Source organism: Hakea prostrata, chromosome 4 (assembly GCF_041222555.1).
Source record: "Hakea prostrata isolate BN-2017 chromosome 4, UWA_Hpros_2, whole genome shotgun sequence".
Lineage (NCBI taxonomy): Eukaryota > Viridiplantae > Streptophyta > Magnoliopsida > Proteales > Proteaceae > Hakea > Hakea prostrata.
Window position 1 is genome coordinate 19,076,484 of NC_142603.1, and position 21,872 is coordinate 19,098,355.

At 36.7% G+C, this 21,872-nt stretch overlaps 1 long non-coding RNA gene across 1 annotated transcript; it reads left to right on the plus strand.

The window, feature by feature from the left end:
* Positions 1 to 3,123: 3,123 nt before the first annotated feature.
* Positions 3,124 to 19,948, plus strand: LOC149018346 (uncharacterized). The gene is made up of 6 exons (XR_016172928.1): positions 3,124 to 4,293; positions 5,607 to 5,681; positions 5,792 to 5,877; positions 7,562 to 7,681; positions 12,318 to 13,302; positions 16,852 to 19,948. It is a non-coding gene; the product is annotated as an uncharacterized LOC149018346 (long non-coding RNA).
* The last annotated feature ends 1,924 nt before the right edge of the window (positions 19,949 to 21,872 follow it).

Consider the following 21,872-nt stretch of genomic DNA (forward strand, 5'->3'; position numbering starts at 1 on the left):
AAAGGCATATCTATTACCTGATTTATTAACTAAGTAAGAAATCGTGAATTCATTTTTTGGGAAAAAGGAACTTTATATTTCGTTCTCCAAGAGTTACAATTTGTTCGGGTTTAATGAGGGGTCAAATATTTACATCCACTCATTTTGCTACTTCGTGCTTTATTGATATTTGAACTCTCTTCAAATTGGTATATACATGTAGGTGAGATTCTACCAGGTTGCCCATGGAGTGGACCATCTAATGGATCATATTTGCCATATTCCCATGTGGTTTCCATGTCAAGGCGACAAGACACACCTAATCATTGCAAAATACCTAGCTACTGATGGATGGTTGGTCTCATTTCTTATTCATAACCTATGGTACTCCTTGTAACCATAGTACTGATTTTCTTGGATGGATCTTGGGCATTCTTTTTAACTTCACTTCTTCCTTTCTTTTCTTTGTTCTTTTCTTTCTTTTTTATTTTTCTTTTCTGTTTTTGGATCTGCCACAAGCCAGTAAAGAGGGTGGGAAGTGTAATAGAGTGAAAGGGATAGGTGAGCTGCTGGGTAGGGTAGAAGTGGGGGAGGGGCTGGGAACTGCTGCAGGGGGTAGGGGAGGGGTTCTAGGGTGCTGTTGGGGGTTGGGGAGAGGGGAATAAGGGGCTGAGATGGAGGGGGGTGGGGTTTCCAAGGTGCACAAGAGAGGAAACTGCGATGGGGCTTGAGGTGGGGGAAGGGGCTGGGGGTGTTGGTACTTACTCGTTTTACTACAAGAGAAGGAGAAGGCTTGCAGATTTATTCTTGGGTGATGTTGGGGGTTCAGGAGAGAGGGGAATAGGGGCTTTAATGAAGGGTGGTGGAGTTTCCTAGGCGAGCATGAGAGAAAAGGGGAGAGGAGGGACTGCAATGGGGCTGGAGGTGGGGGAAGGGGCTGTGGGTGTTGGGACTTGTTTTACTACTGGAGAAGGAGAAGGCGTGCAGATTTGTAGAAGAGAAGGCTGCTGTAACTTGAACGTAAACTCTCATATCAGCCATGGCCCTCCCAAAGAGAACCACAACCTATTTTTCCGCAAACAATATTCAATCTTATTCAACACAAACAAAGTTTTACAAAGATAGACTGGCTTACTTAAATAGCCTTACATCAAAAGAAAAAACTTAAAAAACCAATTGGGATACCCCATTTGGATTCAACTAAAACTTAAAAACCCACTTAGCTAGGGTTTCCTTTATAAGTTAGGACACCTTCTACAACTAAATATCAATCTCTAAATTACTCTTCTTGATATGAAGGACTTAATTTACTATAGAGTCGTACCAAAAGACTCCTTAGGACTCAAAAACCAACCACTAGTTCAAACTAAGACTTTAAAACAAAACAAGACTCTGAAAATTAAAACTAAATTTCTGAAGTTAGAATTCAGTAGCTAATTAGGGCTAAAAATTGACCAAATTGCCCTTTTTTGGGATTTGGCCCGCCTTAGCTGTGCCACCTTGGTGGGCCTTGGGGTCCACAACAGGTTTCAGCCAGGGGCGGACTTTTCTACTATTCCTACTGAAATTACAAGAGATCTTTTTCTTGGGTTCCTTTTCTTCTAGCGTAGGCTCTTGAAATTACCTCTAGGACCGTTCTTTCTTCTTCTTTTTTTCCTTCTCTCTTTTTTTTTTAATTTTTTTTTTATCGGGGGGGGGGGGTGCAAAGACTTTATCAAGACTTTTGGATGCCCCAAGTTCAGAAATTTCTTATGGAGCTCGCCATAGTGTTGTAATTGCAGGTGTGTCATCTAACTATTTGGCATGGGCAAATTATTCCTAGTACAGATTTTGATATTCGCTGTAGACAACCATAAAGCATTGGAAGTACTTTGGATTTACTGTTCAAACTATGTGAATCTAGTTTCTCCCACTCAATACGGAGACAAATCTTCCACTAACATAATAGCACAGGTGTTTCTTCCTCCAGCTGATTGGGTTGATTAAATCCTTTTCAACTTCTTACATAAATTGTTAACTTCTACTTAGTTTTTGCCTCTGTCCCTAACAAAATCAGTGGGATGGAACCAAGATTTATTGTGGAGAAATCTGATTTCTTATTAGTTCTACTCTTTTCCTTATGGTTTCCTTAGTTCCCAAGTGTGTTTATTTGGCTAAACAGTTCCTTGGATGACTTTACTTCTCAAAGTGGTTTCGTCAAGTGGATGGATATACTCTCATCTCGGACATGGTTATCAACCATTTGCGGTATTTTACCTAAGGTTAAATGAGGGTTCTTTCTATAGTATTGTTAAACTTGAATCATATGTGATTCTTAAATCTTGTTTATTTCAATCCTGATTGGGTATGCTATATTTTGCATTGCGACATGTTATTTGTTTGTCTATATAGGGCCCAATTTTTTAATTTATGAAGTTTAGTAATTTCATATTTATGTCCAAAGCTTTGGTTGACCGGATTGACTGGTGCATGGTTAGTGAGTCTAACTAAGGCAGTCATCTTGAGGACATAAAAAGTCATCCTTGTTTCTTCATTTTTAATTAGACTTAGGTGGGGAATAAGATTTGTAATTGGAAAAATGATCTTAAAGCTTGTGTTGATCCAGTGACTTTATTTCCTCTCGGTGTTTGTGTTTGGAATCCTGACTATCCTGCAAGGAAAGGGTAGGATAGGTAGAGGTGTAATGCCTTAGAGTTCAACAAAGGGTTTTCTTCTAAATTTTGACAAGATGTTCCTTTTTTTTTTTTTGTTTACCTACAAATTAATTATGGTTGTCTTTCTAAGGCTATGTTATTTGGACTTCTACCATTTGTAGTATTAATTCCACTACTTCTTTAAGAACATATGGAATTGGGAACATTCATTCTTCTACCATGGTCAGTGAAGGTATTCCCACCCAAGTGGATATGCCTATCCAGATTGATGAATCACATCCCGAAGTCAAATGGGATGGGCAGATTGAAAAGGAAAAGGATGCAATGATGAATACACCGGAGGGTCAGATGAAGGAATTGAAAATGAAAACCAGAATCTGATTTTATATATTCTGGCTTATTACTTAAGAATGAGTTACTTTTACTTCTAAATTTTTTGTTTCATGGCTTTTTGTTTTGTAAATGGTTCTGATGTGGAATGTACCTTCAGTTTGATGTTTCTTTGCATTTATTCAATATCATTTAAGTTTTTAGTTTTGGTTTCAAAGTTTATAGGTTTTTATAGCCTTTTTAAGTTGTTGCATGTGCCTCATGTGATACTTTTCCTGTTTCCTCTTCTTTGTTCTCATCCTTCAAACTACAATTCTTTTCTTCTCTCCCTTTTGGTTGGAATTGTCTCATCATTTGGATCACATGTAGCATCAGAATACGATGATATTGGCAAGGCAAGACAAGTTATTGTTCTGAAATATCTGAGTAGGTTTACCTCAGTTTGTAAAGTCTTTTTCAGCTTTGAGTCAGGTTTGGGAGCATGAAACACATATACAATGATGTCATGCTTTAAAGTTGTCATATAAATTGAAGAATTGTGGTTTGCTTGAAATTTTGTTGGTGTACTTGTTTGGATCATTGTTACACTCATCTGTTGTATCATTTGCCTTTTTGTTCCATTTGGAATTTGGATGGGTTTTCATGTAACTGTTTTTCAAATGCTACAAAGGATGACTTCTCTTCTGCTACTGCTTCACCCCAATTTTCCAAGAAATGCCTTTAGTAATTGGCCCACCCTAGACTTTTTTCTCAGATTTGACATGTGCTTGCTGCCTAACGATTGGATTGTTGCATAAGCTACTGGTCTGTTTTTCTCTTCCTCATTTATTCATTTAAATCAAAATAATTATACCTTAATTTTCACATGTACTGGTTTTGAATATTTCTTATGTTATTGTATTATGGCGTCTGCCTTAGTGATATCTTGCAAACTCCCACCCCTTCCTATTCCTGTTCATAAATCGAAAGAAAAAGCTTGGCTTATATATGAGAAAGAATGAGTTTGATTTTCTTTGTTTCCTTACTTTTCTTCCTTCCTATCATCATTTATAGACACCTTTCTCAGGCTAAAACAATGAAGCATGTTTCTGATTTCATACTTTGTTAACTCTAATTCGTCTCTAGTAAACGTACTAATCAATCAGGAATTTATTCACATGAATCACAGGATATTAAAGTTTTCTAAATTTTATACAAGCTCGAGTAAGAGAATTGAACAGGTTTGGTCAGCCTAGGCATATGATAACCATGATGCTGGTTAGAATTCCCAATGTTGCTAAGTCGGCTCTTGCCAACTCTCTCCATCCTGTTGGGCCGAATAGTGCTGCAGGTAAACTACTACTTTGGTGGATTATTGTTCTTTGGCTGCATTATTTCCTTGTTGTTTCCCCCAGATTATACATATTTTATTGCTTAGATTCAAAATATAGATGAATTTTGAGATGGATTTAAAATTTAACTTTGCTCTAGACTCAATGTTAGCGCCAACATACACGTAATGTTCCCATAGAATACAGATTTTGAGTTTGGTCCACGGTTCTTTATGCCTCCTAGAGCCAAGGGTTTGTTCCCTGATACCCACAGTCAATGTTGGTTATCTTAGGAAAATGCAACATTTCAATTGTGAGTTGTGACTCGCTCTACTTACAAGAAAATCAAAGGGCCAACATTTAGCTTCATCAGACCCATCATGATCAAAGACATCTTCTGCTAAAATGTGATGAGCTTATGAGATGCCACCTAAGCAACTGGGGTGAAAAAATTATTGATATCCAAGACAAAACTAAAGAGGTACTTTCTATTTGAAGATACAATACTCTTCCTTCCTTTATTATAGTTCTACTTATTTTGTACCGACTTCTTGATTCACTTTCTAACTGTTTACTTCTGGATTTAATAAATGATTTAAGTCGTTGGTCTTAATTTGGAAAAGCATCTACTTTATGTTTTACCATTCTTTTTACTGCCTCCTTGCTAGAATGGTATGGAGGATATAGACCCATCTATTCTTCGCCTACCCCTTCTTCTCCCTTTGGAGAGAATCCCTTGCCTATGTTTGGCCCCACTCCTGATGCTCTTATGGATTTGCTTAGGACTGGTTTTGGATCTTGAGATCCTTTCTTAGACTCTCGTAATGGTGATCTTGTTAGTAAGTTGGCTCTTGGATGCATTATTGTGAGAACAAAATCTTAAGAGATGGACCTCAAATTCTAGGTCCTTGGACTCAATTTGGAAAGCCATCTACTTGTCTCATGGAGCTCTAGTTGTCCCTATCCACCTTTTTAGACATCCCATGGAAAGGCTTATTGTTGTTACCTGGAACATAGCCTCCTGTTTTCAGCCTAGAAGCTAAGGGCTGCCCCCTCTTTCTTCCTCCACTTTTTTTCCTCCTCTTTTACCCTATGGGGTTATTGGTAATGATAGTTCATTCATCCAAAAAATAGAGCTTTATATCATTTGGTCCCTATTACAAAGAGAATAATAATTTAAATAGAATCTGTTCTGGTTGTGGTTTCATTTGAATTAACTATGCTATGAAAACATGCTTGTTTCCAAATTAAAACTGGAGACCATAACCCCGAGTACAAACTCTATGATGAGGAGATAGTTGATTAAATAATTGCAATCCTTAATTCTTGTTAGGAGACTTTCTCCAATCCATCAATTGAGGCTATCAAGTATCTCCATGACCATCCAAGAGCACTTAAAGAACTCAGGGTAACTTCATTTCTCTCCACTCATGATCCAGATTTCTGACAGTTTTCCCACTATTATTCCTTTGCTTCCTTAATTATCTTAAATATGAACATTTTTTTCTTACATTTCAGGAGCAACATATGGCCACTAGAAAAGAGAAAGGACTAGATATCCAATCACATGGAGAGATCATAAGTCGATGGATCTAATTTATGTGGTAATCGATATTACTCTACTGCACCTGTTCTTAGTAAGTAGAATGAAGATATTAAAACTTATTAACCTGTTCTTATGCAGTTGATTTTTGAAACTACAAGATTAGCTACTATACTTAATGTTATGCTTAGGAAAACTTCTCAAGAAATGTAACTGAATGGTGTGAAAATTGAATGTAAGATTACTTCGTTTTGATTTTTGAATAATATCATATCATGTTATTGGCATTTGGCGGTTTATCTTTAGTGAAATATTTTTCTGTTCTTAGACTGTCACCGTGAAGCTAGTTATTTAGTCATTCAGTTATAGTTACTTTTTGTTATTGACGCATCAACATATGCTGGAGGCTTTGGTTGGGGACTTTATAGGCTGGTGAGGTTATTTGCCAATTGCTCTTTGTAGTGAGTCAAATGCCTTCTCTGAAGAGTTTGTGATATGTGGGAATTATAGTGAACTTATATCATCTATCTTGAAGAAAGATAGTTTGGCATTATGATTCTGGGTTTGGTCAGCCTTATAGTGACTTCCTGTAGTGGTGTATTCTTTGCTGAGATGGGTAAGCCTGAAATAACTTCAGGGCTTCATAGTAATAGCAAATGATAAACAAGGAAGCTATCATTACAGATTTTGGAAAAAAAATTTTCTTAGGTTTGTATTGATTGATGCTGGAGGAAAGAAATAATTGTAGACAAACCTGACAAAATATGGCAGCCTTTCAGTAGAGCCTTGAGAGTCTGAGATTGAGTTGGGCTTAGGGAGGATTCATGCGCCCTATTGCTGATACAACCAAGAAATTTGTGTAAGTTGGCAAATGCAACTGAATTGAATCAGGCTGGCATATTATTGTGGGCTTCAGCATAAATAACTTAAATGGTTAAAATTACATTTTTGAGATTTTGGTTCATCTTCTTTCAGTTTTTCTCAATCCTTATTTACTTTCTTTCTATTGTATTTCAATATGAATATGTGTTAGACATTCAAAATGTGCAGAAAAGAAGGCCTCAGAAAAAGGCACTCTCATAATGTTTTGTTTTATAGCATTTGAATTCCATAAAGGAACGGCAAAAAGGTACTCTGTGCTTTCAAACTGTGTGAACCAGAGTTCTGAAATTCTACAAAATTTTCTCCCCATAAGTTAGACATATCTTGTGCTTGAGTTTCCTAAAGGTACACCTTTCTTTGTTTAGTATGGACATTAAATCCAAATTACTTTAAAATTTATTTAACCTAAGATTATTTTACAAGTTCTTTCTCTCTTTCATTCTTGACAGTTAACTTTTTATCTTGATATTGTCAATCCAGTTTATTGAACTCCTATAAGTCGGTGACTGATGTGGTAGAAGTTTCTCATTACTAGGATTATTTTCTATTATTTGCAATGCTTTGCTACTTCAGCTGCTCTCTTTATGTTTATTTCCAACCGTAAAATTTGGACTTATCTGCTGGTTATTGGCTACCTTAGCACAAGCATGCAGGAACTGTAGAAAGATATGGAGAAAATGCCCAGTAGATTTTTCAATATTAGGTTTACTGAAAAAGGGAATTTATTTTTGGACTTCTCTGTTATGGCATTTTTCCACCTGTTGGAGTAGATGTATTTGCTTTTTAATTTTGTCTTTTTGTCTGGTGTGGGCATGGAAGTACAAATGATGAATTTAGTCCAACCTGTATGTTATCTCCCTCAGGTGGATACAAGGAGTTACTGCAGGACTTTGACATATAGTTTGGATTTCTACTGAAGAAGTTGTGTATGCATTTGGCGGAATCAATTTGGACAGTTGTGTAATGGTGCTGATCAAGATGAGGTAAATTCTTAGACATGCTGAAGTGTCAATTTTTTTCCATTCATATCTACTCAACAGAAAATAAAAGAACTCTTTGTTGCTAGCAAAGAATATGCTATCTCAGGCATGGTAGAACTGTGTTGCACAAGTATGGCCTTGGTGATTGGTTGTGTTTCACTCATGGGAGTAAAGCATCTATGGGCATAACCAAATAATTTTTCCTGTTGTATGTAAAGTTGATATAACAATCATATTTTCACAATGTACCAGTACCAAAGTTCAAAAGAATATATGGACTTATGGTTACGTAGGCATATCTATTACCTGATTTATTAACTAAGTAAGAAATCATGAATTCAATTTTTGGGAAAAAGGAACTTTATATTTCGTTCTCCAAGAGTTACAATTTGTTCGGGTTTAATGAGGGGTCAACTATTAACATCCACTCATTTTGCTACTTCGTGCTTTATTGATATTTGAACTCTCTTCAAATTGGTATATACATGTAGGTGACATTCTACCAGGTTGCCCTTGGAGTGGACCATCTAATGGATCATATTTTCCATATTCCCATGTGGTTTCCATGTCAAGGCGACAAGACACACCTAATCAAGAACACCTTGTCTGCTAGGTATCACGTAATCAATGCAAAATAACTAGCTACTGATGGATGGTTGATCTCATTTCTTATTCATCACCTATGGTACTCCTTGTAGCCATAGTACTGATTTTCTTGCTTAGTGTATCCTGTGGATATTAGATAGGAACTTTTAGCTGCCATGACAAGTAATTTAATTGAAATCCTAGTATATTGCTTCGGACTTTCTATTTATTGCATCTATCTAAGAAATCTACAAATCCTAAGACTATTAGTTTTGTAGTTTCTACCTGTGCTCTTGAAGATTGGGTACATTTTTTTGTTAGGAATTAGTGTGATTGTGCAAGTGATGCAAGCCCGCTTTTAGGGTTAGGGTTCCTAGGATGGTTTCCCTAAAATTGAGGGTTCGCCCAAATTTATCCAGCAAATAAGCCTAAAATATTATGGGATGTTTTTGGACCTCTAAAGAAGTTGTGGGAGGATCCTGGAGACAAGTTAGGAATTATATGGGTTGGTCTAATATAGATGTGAATTGTAGGGAAGACCAAGGAGATAAAATTGGTATCTCTTGGGTTGATAGGGAAAAGTTAGGGTTTTACCAAAGTCCTATGGGATGATCTATTGGGAAAAAATTGATCCTCGGATTCGTAGGAGAAGAGAAGGGATAATTTGATTTGTTTTTGGTAAAGTTTAGGTAAGTCTCTAGGAATATTAGAAAAGGTTTGGATAAAAATTGGTGGGTTCTTGGATGGATCTTGGGCAATCTTTTTAAATCTTCTCTTCTTCCTTTCTTTTGTTTGTTCTTTTCTTTCTTTCTTTCTTTCTTCTAGAGGTGGGCCGCTGGGTAGGGGAGAACTAAGGGAGGGGCTGGGAAATGCTGCAGGGGGTAGTGGAGGGGTTCTAGGGTGCTGTTTGGGGTTGAGGAGAGGGGAATAAGGGGCTGGGATGGAGGAGGGTGGGGTGGGGTTTCCAAGGTGCACAAGAGAGGAAACGGTTTTGTGGCTGGAGGTGGGGGAAGGGGCTGGGGGTGTTGGTACTTGTTTTACTACAAGAGATGGAGAAGCCTTGCAGATTTGTTCTAGGGTGATGTTGGGGGCTCAGGAGAGGGGAATAGGGGCTGTAATGAAGCGTGGTGGAGTTTCCTAGGTGAGCATGAGAGAAAAGGGGAGGGGAGGGACTGCAATGGGGCTGGAGGTGGCGGAAGGGGCTGTGGGTGTTGGTACTTGTTTTACTACTGGAGAAGGAGAAGGCGTGCAGCTTTGTTGAAAAGGCTACTGTAAATTGAATCAAAACTCTCATATCAGCCGTGGCTTTTCCAAAGAAAACCACGACCTATTTTTCCGCAAACAATATTCAATCTTATTCAATGCAGACTAAGTTTTACAAAGATGGACTGGCTTACTTATATAGCCTCATCAAAAGAAAGAACTTAAAAAACCAATTGGGATACTCCATTTGGATTCGACTAAAACTTAAAAACCAACTTAACTAGTGTTTCCTTTATAAGTTAGGACACCATCTACAACTAAATATCAATCTCTAAATTACACTTCTTGATATAAAGACTTAATTAATTGTAAGAGCCGTACCAAAAGACTACTTAGGACTCGAAAACCAACCACTAGTTCAAACTAAGACTTTAAAACAAAACAGGACCCTGAAAATTAAAACTAAATTTCTGAAATTAAAATTCAGTAGCTAATTAGGGTTAAAAATTGACCAAAATGCCCCTTTTTGGGATTTGGCCCGCCTTAGCTGTGCCACCTTGGTGGGCCTTGGGGTCCACAACAGGTTTCAGCCAGGGGCGGACTGTTCTACTATTCCTACTGAAGTTACAAGAGATCTTTTTCTTGGGTTCCTTTCTTTCTAGCATAGGCTCTTGAAATTACCTCTAGGACCGTTCTTCCTTCTTTTTTCCTCCTCTCTCTCTCTTTTTTTTTTTTTTTTTTGGGTGCATAGACTTTATCAAGACTTTTGGATGCCCCAAGTTCAGAAATTTCTTATGGAGCTCGCCATAGTGCTGTAATTGCAGGTGTTTCATCTAACTATTTGGCATGGGCAAATTATTCCTAGTACAGATTTTGATATTTTCTGTACACAACCGTAAAGCATTGGAAGTATTTTGGATTTACTGTTAAACCTATGTGAATCTAGTTGCTCCCACTCAATACGGAGACAAATCTTCCACTGACATAATAGCACTGGTGTTTCTTCCTCCAGCTGATTGGGTTGATTAAAGCCTTTTCAACTTCTTACATAAATTGTTAACTTCTACTTAGTTTTTGCCTCTGTCCCTTACAAAATCAGTGCGATGAAACCAAGATTTATTACGGACTAATCTGATTTCCTATTAGTTTTTCTCTTTTCCTTTTGGTTTCCTTAGTTCCCAAGTGTGTTTATATGGCTACAGTTCCTTGGATGAGTTTACTTCTTAAAATGGTTTCATCAAGTGGTTGGATATACTCTCATCTTGGACATGGTTATGAACATTTTGCGGTATTTTAGCTAAAGGTTAAATGAGGGTTCTTTCTTTAGTATATTTAAACTTGAACACCATATGTGATTCTTCAATCTTGTTTATTTCAATCCTGATTGGCTATGCTATATTTTGCATTGTGATATGTTATTTGTTTGTGTGTATGGGGCCCAATTTTTGAATTTTATGAAGTTTAGTGATTTCATATTTATGTGCAAAGTTTTGGTTGACCGGATTGACTGGTGCATGGTTAGTGAGTCTAACTAAGGCAGTCTTCTTGAGGACATAAAAAGTCATCCTTGTTTCTACATTTTTAATTAGACTTAGGTGGGGAATATGATTTGTAATTGGAAAAATGATCTTAAAGCTTGTGTTGATCCAGTGACTCTATTTCCTGTTGGTGTTTGTGTTTGGAATCCTGACTATCCTGCAAGTAAAGGGTAGTAAAGGTAGAGGTGTAATGCCTTAGAGTTCAACAAAGGGTTTTCTTCTAAATTTTGAATCGTTTTTTTTTTTTTTACCTACAAATTAATTATGGTTGTCTTTCTAAAGCTGTTATTTGGACTTTTACTGTTTGTAGTATTAATTCCACTACTTCTTTAAGAACATATGGAATTGGGAACATTCATTCTTCTACCATGGTCAGTGAAGGTATTCCCACCAAAGTGGATATGCCTATCCAGATTGATGAGCAAACTGCACATTCCGAAGTCAAAAGGGATGGGCAGATTGGAAAGAAAAAGGATGCAATGCTGAATACACCGGAGGGTCAGATGAAGGAGTTCAAAATGAAAAACCGAATCTGATTTTATGTAGTCTGGCTTATGACTGAAGAATGAGTTACTGAAGAATGAGTTACTTTCACTTCTACTTCTTGTGTTTCACGAATTTTTGTTTTGTAAATGGTTATGATGTGGAATGTACCTTCAGTTTGATGTGTCTTTTACATTCAATATCATTTAAGTTTTTAGTTTTGGTTTCAAAGTTTATAGGTTTTTATAGCCGTTTTAAGTTATTGCATGTGCCTCATGTGATACTTTTCCTGTTTCCTCTTCTTTGTTCTCGTCCTTCACACTACAATTCTTTTCTTCTCTCCCTTTTGGTTGGAATTGTCTCATCATTTGGATCATATGTAGCTTTTCACTTCTTGAAGAACTGTTTGAATTACATGTCATTTCTATTTGAACAGTTTGGTGAATCAGGTTTCAATTTCTATCTGCTGCTATGATTTCTCTGTGGACTTCACTTCTGATGGTTCAATCCTATTGATGTTATAGTTGACAATTATAGGCTGGGTGATGCCCTTATTAGTCATTGAAGGTCCAATGTGTGTGAGACAACATACTTCGTGAGATTTTAAGGCCTAATTGTTGAGTATACGATGCTCACATTGATAATTTTGATGTGTGTAGGGATCCTATGTTTGGAAATTGATTAATGACTACAAACAGTATTAATTTTAGCTGGAAAGATTTTTGTTTTATATTGTGATATTAATGCTGGTGTAGAACTATCTTTTTTCTTAAACTTAGGGTTATATCTTGGATCCTTGAATACCATTTTTGGTTTTGTTGCAAGGATAGGTTTTACTTCACTGGACGCGACATTCCCATGCGTCAATCTTCTTCTTAAGTTTAAAAAAAAAAGGGTCTCCTTGATGTTTTGATGGGAGTATGGGACTATTGCTACATTGTCCGATGAAAGCATTGATGCTAGTGTTGTGTAAGTTGGGTTGAAATGGTTTTGCAGAATGAGATTGTGGCATAAGACACTGGTTTGATTTCTCTTCCTCCATATTTATCTAGTACTTAATTTTTAGTAATTCTTTTGATCTCTTATTATTGTTTTCTTCCTATTTTATTTCCATTGCTGTTTCTACAGGAATTTATTGGTCTCCCTTACAAGAGAAGCCAGTATAACAGTAAAAATGAGAAGACCCTATCTTATCTCTTTAGTTCTACTCCCTTCCTTCCCTACTTTGTAAGAGTCTTGTATTTGCTAACATAATATTCATAATTGATTCTTATTATGGGCTTTAAAGTTTTAGGATTTAAAACATACTTTTTGCTCATGGTTGGTTTGTGAGTTCTGACATAATTTCAGTTCTTTTTTCACATGGCATTATATCATCTCTTTGTTGGATAGGAGGACTAATTGTTTGATCTATGATACAGAGTGTTTATACAATTATGAGCAAAGAAACAAATGCATGTTAGACGATTGGGTGCATGGTACAGAGACTTGTTGAGGTCTTGAAGACATTAAACTTATGTTTTTTTCCCCCAATATTTAATGGATTTTGTAGTTGAACACTTGAACTACAATTTGAACTTGTTTCTTATTCCTCTTCATGATGGCTGCTTATCCTTGGACATGATTTTGAGTGGATATATGTTGTACTAAATGAGTTAATGATTTATACGATGGTTCTTCTTACCTAACTTATGGTTATGTTTTGCAGGAGCCCTTATTCATTACATTCCTTTTTCTGATGTTAGATCTAACGGTTTGATATGTGGTTTTCAGTCTATATTCCGATGAGCATCAGAATACGATGATATTGACCAGGTAAGACAGGTTATTGTTGTGAAATATCTGAGTAGGTTTACCTCAGTTTGTAAAGTCTTTTTCAGCTTTGAGTCAGGTTTGGGATCATGAAACACATATACAATGATGTCATGCTTTAAAGTTGTCATAGAAATTGAAGAATTGTGGTTTGCTTGAAATTTTGTTGGTGTACTTTGTTGGATCATTGTTGCACTCATCTGTTGTATCATTTGCCTTTTTGTTCCATTAGGAATTTGGATGGGTTTTGATGTAATAGTTGTTTGAATGTTACAAAGGATGACTTCTCTTCTGCTACTGCTTCACCCCAATTAACCAAGAAAATCCCTTTAGTAATTGGCCCACCCTAGACTTTTTTTCTCATATTTGACATGTTCTTGCTGCCTAACGATTGGATTGTTGCATGAGCTACTCGTTTGTTTTTTTCCCTTCCTCATCTATTCATTTAAATCAAAATAATTATACCCTCATTTTCGCATATATTGGTTTTGAATATTTCTTATGTTATTGTATTATGATGTCTGCCTTAGTGATATCTTGCAACCCCCCACCCCTTCCTATTCCTGTTCAAAAATAGAAAGAAAAAGCTGGGCTTATATATCAGAAAGAATGAGTTTGATTTCCTTTGTTTCCTTATTTTTCCTTCCTTCCTATCGTCATTTATAGACACCTTTCTCAGGCTAAAACAATGAAGCATGTTAGTGATTTCATACTTTGTTAACTCTAATTCGTCTCTAGTAAATGTACTAGTCATTTAGGAATTTATTCACATGAATCACATGACTACATGAGAGGTTGCAGTTTTTGGCATGCTGCTAAGACTGAGTGATTTTCTGCTACTAATAATAGTACTAACCATGTGGCTGTTTTGAATAATGCAAGCATATGCACGCATGATAGGAGACCTTACTCCATGTTTTCAACCTCAAATGATTTCTTCAGATTAAGTTTATCAGATAAATGGGGTTAGCATGCCATAACCATCCTGCTGGTTGGAATTCCCAATGTTGGTAAGTCGGCTCTTGGCAACTCTCCTTCAAATTGGGCAGAACAAGGCTGTAGGTAAAAGCCCCCTTCTATTTTAAGCCTGTTTAAGGTAGGGCAACATTGAAAGCCAAACCCTCTATTCTATATGCGGCAAGGTAGAAAGCTACCCAGCTTACTATTAGTTTAACTTTTCTTTTAGCCATGCAAAATTTTGAATTTGGGAATGTCTTCTTTTGTGGATTGTTTTTCTTTGGCTGTGTTATTTCATTGGTTTATCACCATTATGGGGAAAAAATGAATTTCAAGAGAACGAAGGCTAAGGCATGCATAGTGATGAGTCCAGAGTTGGGGAGACTAAAGACGTCAAGAGTTCAGGATGTAGTCAAGGAGGTAGGCTTAGGGCCAGCAATAAAGCTAGCCAAGACAGCTCTACTGCAAGAAAGTAGCCTTTGCCAAAGAAGGGCGTTGAGCTTACATGTTTGTTGCCTTGCAAAAGTCAGGGTTTTGCAAACTAATGCTTATGGGTATGGATTATGGAATACTCTCTGTCACTTATCATCCATTTCTTTATTTTCGTGTAATCTGACAACCCTGCTCCCTGACTTTTGGAATAACCATATTGCTCATTTTATTCATTAAAAAAAAAACAGATAAAAAAAAAAAAAAAAAAAAACCTTGTCGCCGACTGCTGTAAGCCCAGCCCCATCTCAATGCCATCATTCATCGGCCACAGCAACTAACTCCCGTGAAACCTGAACCTTGCATACACAACCTAATCTATAGCTGTAACACATCACAGCTTCAAAACATAACCCCATCTCATTACTCACTGCATCTCCCTTCCTATGATTCCCTAGTTATCTTACTTCCTCAAGCAGAGATTATTTCAAATTCTAACACATAGAAGGAAAAGATTTAGCACACTTTATACTCGTACACTAGATGCTTGATGTATCCGGGGTCTGGGCCAGTCTTCTGAATCCTCTTCTGATGAACCAGCAGTAAATTAGGGTTGAACTTTGCTGCTTTAGGTCTGATTTCAGTTGAATTCTCAATGAACAGCAGCTATTTAGGGCTTATAACTCTGCTGTTCGGGTCTGGATCTCGAGGGCTGCAGCCGGATTGTATTTAAAACACTCAAGGATCCCTGTGGCTATGTCTGATTAGGTTCCCAACTCTTAGATCCAGATGTAGGTAGGTCTAGAGTTGATTTGGTTAGGGGTTTAGGGTTTGGCTAGGCTATAATTATGTCTGAAACTGAAGGAAATATTCTGTTTTACACAAACTTGTAATTTCAGGAAATTTACATGTCACAGTCTGTAGATTTAGGTCTTCTAAGTTCGTAACGTGTATAAGACTCTACATAGGGTAGCTGGGATTTAGAGGGGGTATTAGGGTTCTGCAGAATTTTGGGTGAGAGGAAATCTACTCTGGTGCTGCAAGGTGGAAAGGGAGCCTGGGAGAGCAGGAGAAGGAATTGGGAATGGGGGGTGGTGGGGGGTTTTGCTTACTTAATGCTTGAGAAGAGGCTTGAAGAAATGTTGGAGAAGATCACTAATTAGAGTTTCTTCAATGGCTGCCAGAGGTGAATGAAGAAGAAAGAAAATCTGGAAATAGCCAAAAAAATTGTAGAATATACACTATGGCCGTGGGCTCCTAGGAGGAGCCCACGACTTCCAAAGTCTTCCTTCAATTCTGTTTTCATTCAATTAATTGTTACACAAGGGTGTGGCTTTATTTATAGCCTTATGTTGAAGGAAAATTAAATTAGGCCTCTGAAAAAGAAAACCAACTTGCACTCAACTTAGGGGATCCAATTTGAATTAGAATTCCTTATTACACAACTAGAATAACTTTCTAAACTGGAAAGGACATTAAGGAGTTCTCAAACCAATACAACTTGCAAAATAAACAGCCATCTTCTGAAAGGAATCCCACTTGAAAATACTCAGACAAAGACTCTTCAATAACTTGTTAGCCAAGGGAGATCTATGCTCTAACTGGGACTCCTAACCAGAGTGGGATTCTAACCACTAGTCCAGTCAAAAAAGAAAAAGTAGATGTCAGACAAAGACTCTTTAATAACTTGTTAGCCAAGGGAGATTAGCAACAGGAAAAGCATTGATTGATGTGCAACAAGGAAAGTTGATGCTAAGAGTGGGGGAGGAAAATGCGACATTCAACGTCTTTAAAGCCATGAAGTGTCCTAATGATCTATCTGAATGCTTTAAGATTGATGTTTTTTTCTGGTGAAAGGGAATCAGTGTAGAAACACATGTCTGATCCAGATCCATTAAAGCTTACATTAATTCATGCTTTTGATGAAGAACTAAGTTTGGAGGAGTTAAAAGAAGTCAAAAGAAATCGTGAACCACTTAGAGGCAGCTAAACCATGGCCTAGGCATTTAACTCCTCGCTTTGCAGATCTTATGATGGAAGGGCCTAAGCCTAAACCTTCAATTGAAGAGCCTCCAACTCTTAAACTTAAACCTTTACCTTCTCACTTGAAATATGTTTTTCTTAATGATAATTCACTTCCAGTAATTATCTCTTCTACTTTGACAGGTGAGAACGAAGATAAATTGCTTAGAGTACTGAGGGAGCACAAAAAGGCTATTGGCTGGACAATTGCAAACATTAAGGGGGTAATTCCATCAATGTGTATGCATAAGATCTTGATCGAGGAGCAATACAAACCAAAAATTCAAGAACAACAGCAGTTGAATACAAAAATGCAAGAGGTCGTAAAAGCAGAGGTGATTAAACTTCACGATGCTGGTATTATCTATCCTATCTCAAATAGTTCGTGGGTAAGCCCTGTACAAGTAGTACCAAAAAAGGGAGGCATGACTGTACAATTGAATGATAATAATGAACTAATCCCTACTAGGACTGTTACGGGTTGGAGAGTATGCATAGAGTATAGAAAATTGAATGAAGCAGCCCATAAAGATCACTTCGCACTACCTTTTATTGACCAGATGCTTGAGAGGCTTGCCTGCCATGAGTATTACTGTTTTCTTGATGGCTATTCTGGCTATAATTGGATTCCAATTGCACTCGAAGACCAAGAGAAAACAACTTTCACTTGCCCATATGGCACTTTTGCATATCACAGAATGCCTTTTGGTCTTTGCAATGCACCAGCAACATTTCAAAGGTACATGACTGCTATATTCTCTAAGATGAAGGAAAATATTATTGAAATTTTTATGGATGATTTTTCTGTCTTTGGGTATAATTTTGATGCATGCCTGAATAACTTACATAAGGTGTTGCAAAGATGTGAGGACACTAATTTAGTACTAAATTGGGAGTAGTGTCACTTTATGGTGCAAGAGGAAATCGTGTTAGGTCATAAAATTTATGTTGCTGGTACAGAGGTGGATAAGGCAAAAATTGATGTGAACTCTAAATTGCCACCTCCTACCAATGTCAAGCTAGTTAGAGGATTCCTTGGACATGAAGGGTTTTACAGGAGATTTATCAAGGATTTCTTCAAGATGGCTAGATCACTTTCAAAGTTATTGGAAAAGGATGCTAAATTGGACTTTAATGATGATTGTTTACAGGCATTTTCAACTTTGAAAGATCAACTAATTTCAGCACCAATAGTTATGCCTCTTGATTGGGAGTTACCATTTAAATTAATGTGTGATGCTTGGTCAGAAAAGAGACAGCTTCTTTAGAACAATCTATTATGCAAGCAGGACATTAAGTGGAGCCCAAATTAATTATGCAACAACTGAAAAAAAGCTTTTAGCTGTTGTCTTTGTTTTTGACAAATTTCGTCCTTATTTGTTAGGTTCTAAAGTAATTGTGTTCACTAATCATGCAGCATTAAAGCATTTGTTATTAAAAAAAGAAGCAAAGCCCTGCTTTATCCGGTGGATTTTATTCCTCCAGGAATTTGACTTAGAAATCAAAGACTATATAAGGGGAGTGAAAATTTGGTGGCAGATCACTTAAGCAGGTTACCAAATGCACCTTGTCCCACCACACCAATTGGGGAAACATTCCCAGATGAGTTTCTACTTGTTGTGTATGCTAAAACACCTTGGTATGCTAACTTTGTTAATTATTTGGTGAGCAAAGTACTTCTACATTTAATTCTCACCAAAAGAATAAGTTTCTGTCAAAGATATGATTATTCTTTGGAGGAACCTTATTTGTTTAAGGTTTGCTCTGACAAAATCATTAGGCGTTGTGTACCATATGAAGAGACTAAGGACATCCTTTACCATTGCCACGATGGCCCTGCTGGTGGTCACTTTGGTGCCACCAAGACGGCAGCCAAAGTATTGCAATGTGGTTTCTATTGGCCTACTCTTTTTAAAGGATGCGCACTCTTATGTGACCAACTGTCATAGATGTCAGAGAACGGGAAATATCTCAAGGAGACATGAAATGCCTTTAAACAATATTTAGTATGTGATATTTTTTATGTATGGGGCATTGATTTCATGGGACCTTTCCCGTTCTCCTATTCTAATATTTATATCTTAGTTGCTATGGAATATGTTTCTAAATGGATAGAGGCAATTGCCACTCCCACTTGTGATGCAAAAGTGGTCATTAAATTTTTAAAGCAACATATTTTCACAAGATTTGGGACACCTAGGGCCATATAACTCTAGGGTACGCAATTTAGAAAGCAATTTGACTCTTTGCTACAAAAGTATGGTGTCACCCACAAATTAGCCGCTGCTTATCATCCCCAATTTAATGGCCAAGCTGAAGTCTCTAAAAGGGAGATAAAGCGTATACTTGAAAAGACAGAGTAGCAATAAAAAAGATTGGTCCTGTAAGCTATATGATGCTCTTTGGGCATATAGGACTGCATACAAGACACCCATAGGGATGTCACCTTTTCGGCTAGTTTATGGAAAAGCATGCCAATTTCTTGTTGAACTCGAACATAAAACTTATTGGGCATTGCAATTTCTTAACTTTGATATGAATGCAATTGGAGCTAACCGTCTTTTGCAGCTTAATGAGCTTGATGTGCTTAGAAGGGATGCATATGAGAACTCACAGATCTATAAGGAGAAGACTAGAGTGTGGCATGACAAACACATTCTAAGGAGACACTTTGAAGTTGGCCAACAAGTTTCTAAACTTCGTTTGTTTCCAGGAAAGTTGAAGTCAAGGTGGTCTGGGCCTTCCACAATTACCAAATTGTTTCCTTATGGAACCTATGAAATTCAACACAACCAGCAGGAGCCCTTTTAAGGTGAATGGACAGTGGCTCAAGCCATACCATGGAGAAGACTTCTTCCCACCAAAGTCCTCTATTCAACACAACCAGCAGGAATTATTTCAAATTTTAACACATCATAAGGAAAAGATTTAGCACACTTACTAGTTGTACTAGATGGTGCCTCAATTTTTTTTTATGGCCAAGTAATCTCTAATTTGAGCAGGCAATGTCTTGTTAGGTAATCCGGTAAGGCCAAGCCTCACTCCAAGGATAAAAAGGTAAGGCAGAGTAAGGGTCGGTAGGAGTTCATGGAGTTACAACACACTACAAGAGGGATGGGGCATTGACCAATAGAGGATTGAAGTTGGGGTGAGTAAAAGGATTGCAAGAGATTGGGAATAGTTAATGACATGGGTGGGTTCCAGATCTCACGGGAAGGGGTCACATTAGCATGTGCAGTAGTATTAGTGGCGGCATCAGCATGGGCAAGGATAGTTATGGTTCTTGTAGCTGTAGGTATATTTAGAACTATAAAACTAGGTTCCCAAAATAAAAATTTCACAAATAGTAGGTAGTCAAAAGACAAATTAATCTTCTATTAAAAAAAAGAAAGACAAATTAATCAAAGCATTGGGTATCTCTCGCATTGTTTACTCTTTTATTCTCTCGTTTGAAGTTGTTGATTTACGTTAGACTTAAGGCTGTCGTAACTCGTAAAATATATCAGTTTTCATCGTATGTACTATGTACTTTTTTATGGATGACTCTACCATTCATTGTTCTCTACTCTGGTATTCTTTAATTCTTAGTAGTTTAGTGGGGGTATCAAATAAATTCTACATATTTCACACAGTTATCTCTTGCTGTGGACAACGTAAGATTCTATCATGCATGAAGATTTGTATTTTTGTTTGTTTGTTTGTTTTGGAAGGCTTATTTTTCTATTAACTTGGGTTATCTGTTACTTTAACAGACCAATTATTTATTCCTAATTGTTTAGTGGGTATCAAATTGATGTTACAAAGTTCACACTATTATCTCTTGCTATTGATGAGATAAAATTAATAGTTTATTTATTTATTATCAGTTGTTTAGTGGATAACTCTCTCTCTCTCTCTGATTTTTAACTTTATGAGTAGACTATTTTTAGATTTTGTTGAATTGTGTGAATGTTGTATTTCTAACTAATATTATTGTGCCTTTTTTTGTTTGTTGTTGCTTATATTTGGATGTCTTCAAGATGGCTTTTTTTTTTAGTTAAAGGTCTTGGTTAAAAGGTTATCACTCATTCTCTGGCTAAATGCTATCTTAGCATATTATAATTTAAAATTCTTTCTAACCTTATTTGGAGTATTTCACTTTCAAGTTTCAATTTTTGTATTCTCATATTAGGCTAGATCTTAGATTCCTTCAAATTTTATAAGTGTTTTATTTTCTGAATATAATTTGATGGTACCCTTATTTGTTTGCTACAAGCAGGTTTTCAGTTTGTTCACGATGGCTTTCTAGTTAAAGTTATTGGCCAGAGGATCACTCTTTCTCTGATTTTATGCTTTACTAGGACACTAATGACCACAGACCCAATAAGGAAACCAATAGCACCAAAGACTCAAACCAATAAGGAAACCACAACAAGGGGACTCTCCCTATTTTGTTACATCATATTATCTCTAACATCTTCAATATTTTATGTTTCAGTTCAATTATATTATTTAATTTTTTTTTTTTTTTTACTGAATTTTGATATGACCTTATCAGTCGTCATCTAGGTTATGTTTTGTGCAAGAAAATATGGATTCTTTGTGAGATATGAGACTTATTTTCATAAAAGATTCATGGTGTGCACATCACAATGAGTGTAGATATCTTCTTTAACACCTGATTGACGGTTATATATGGTTGATGAGGGGCATGGATGCGAAATTCTTTTGAAATATTTAACTTTGTTGAAGGATTCAATGAGATCTTATGACATTAAAGCAGCAGTAAAACTATTGAATGTGTTTCCTCTCTAGCTGATTATTGGATCCCTAAATGGTTATTGTTGGGTTTGTTGCAACGGTGAGTTCCTAAGTAATTGATTTATATTTTTGTTAGACTTGAGGTTGTAATAAAATATTTCAATTTGAATCGTATGTACTTTTTATGGATGACTCTGCTATTGATTGTTCTCTATGCTGCTTTTCTTTCATTCTTGGTAGTTCAATGGGTATCAAATTAATAGCACAAAGTTCACAGAATTATCTCTTTTTGTGGTCGACAATCCCTCAACAAAGTATTGGGGTAAGCTTCTCTCATGCATGAAGTCTTGTATGCATTCACCATTTTTTCCTTTTGTTAGAAGGCTTGTTTTCCTATTTACTTTGTTCACCTTTCTATCTTGATA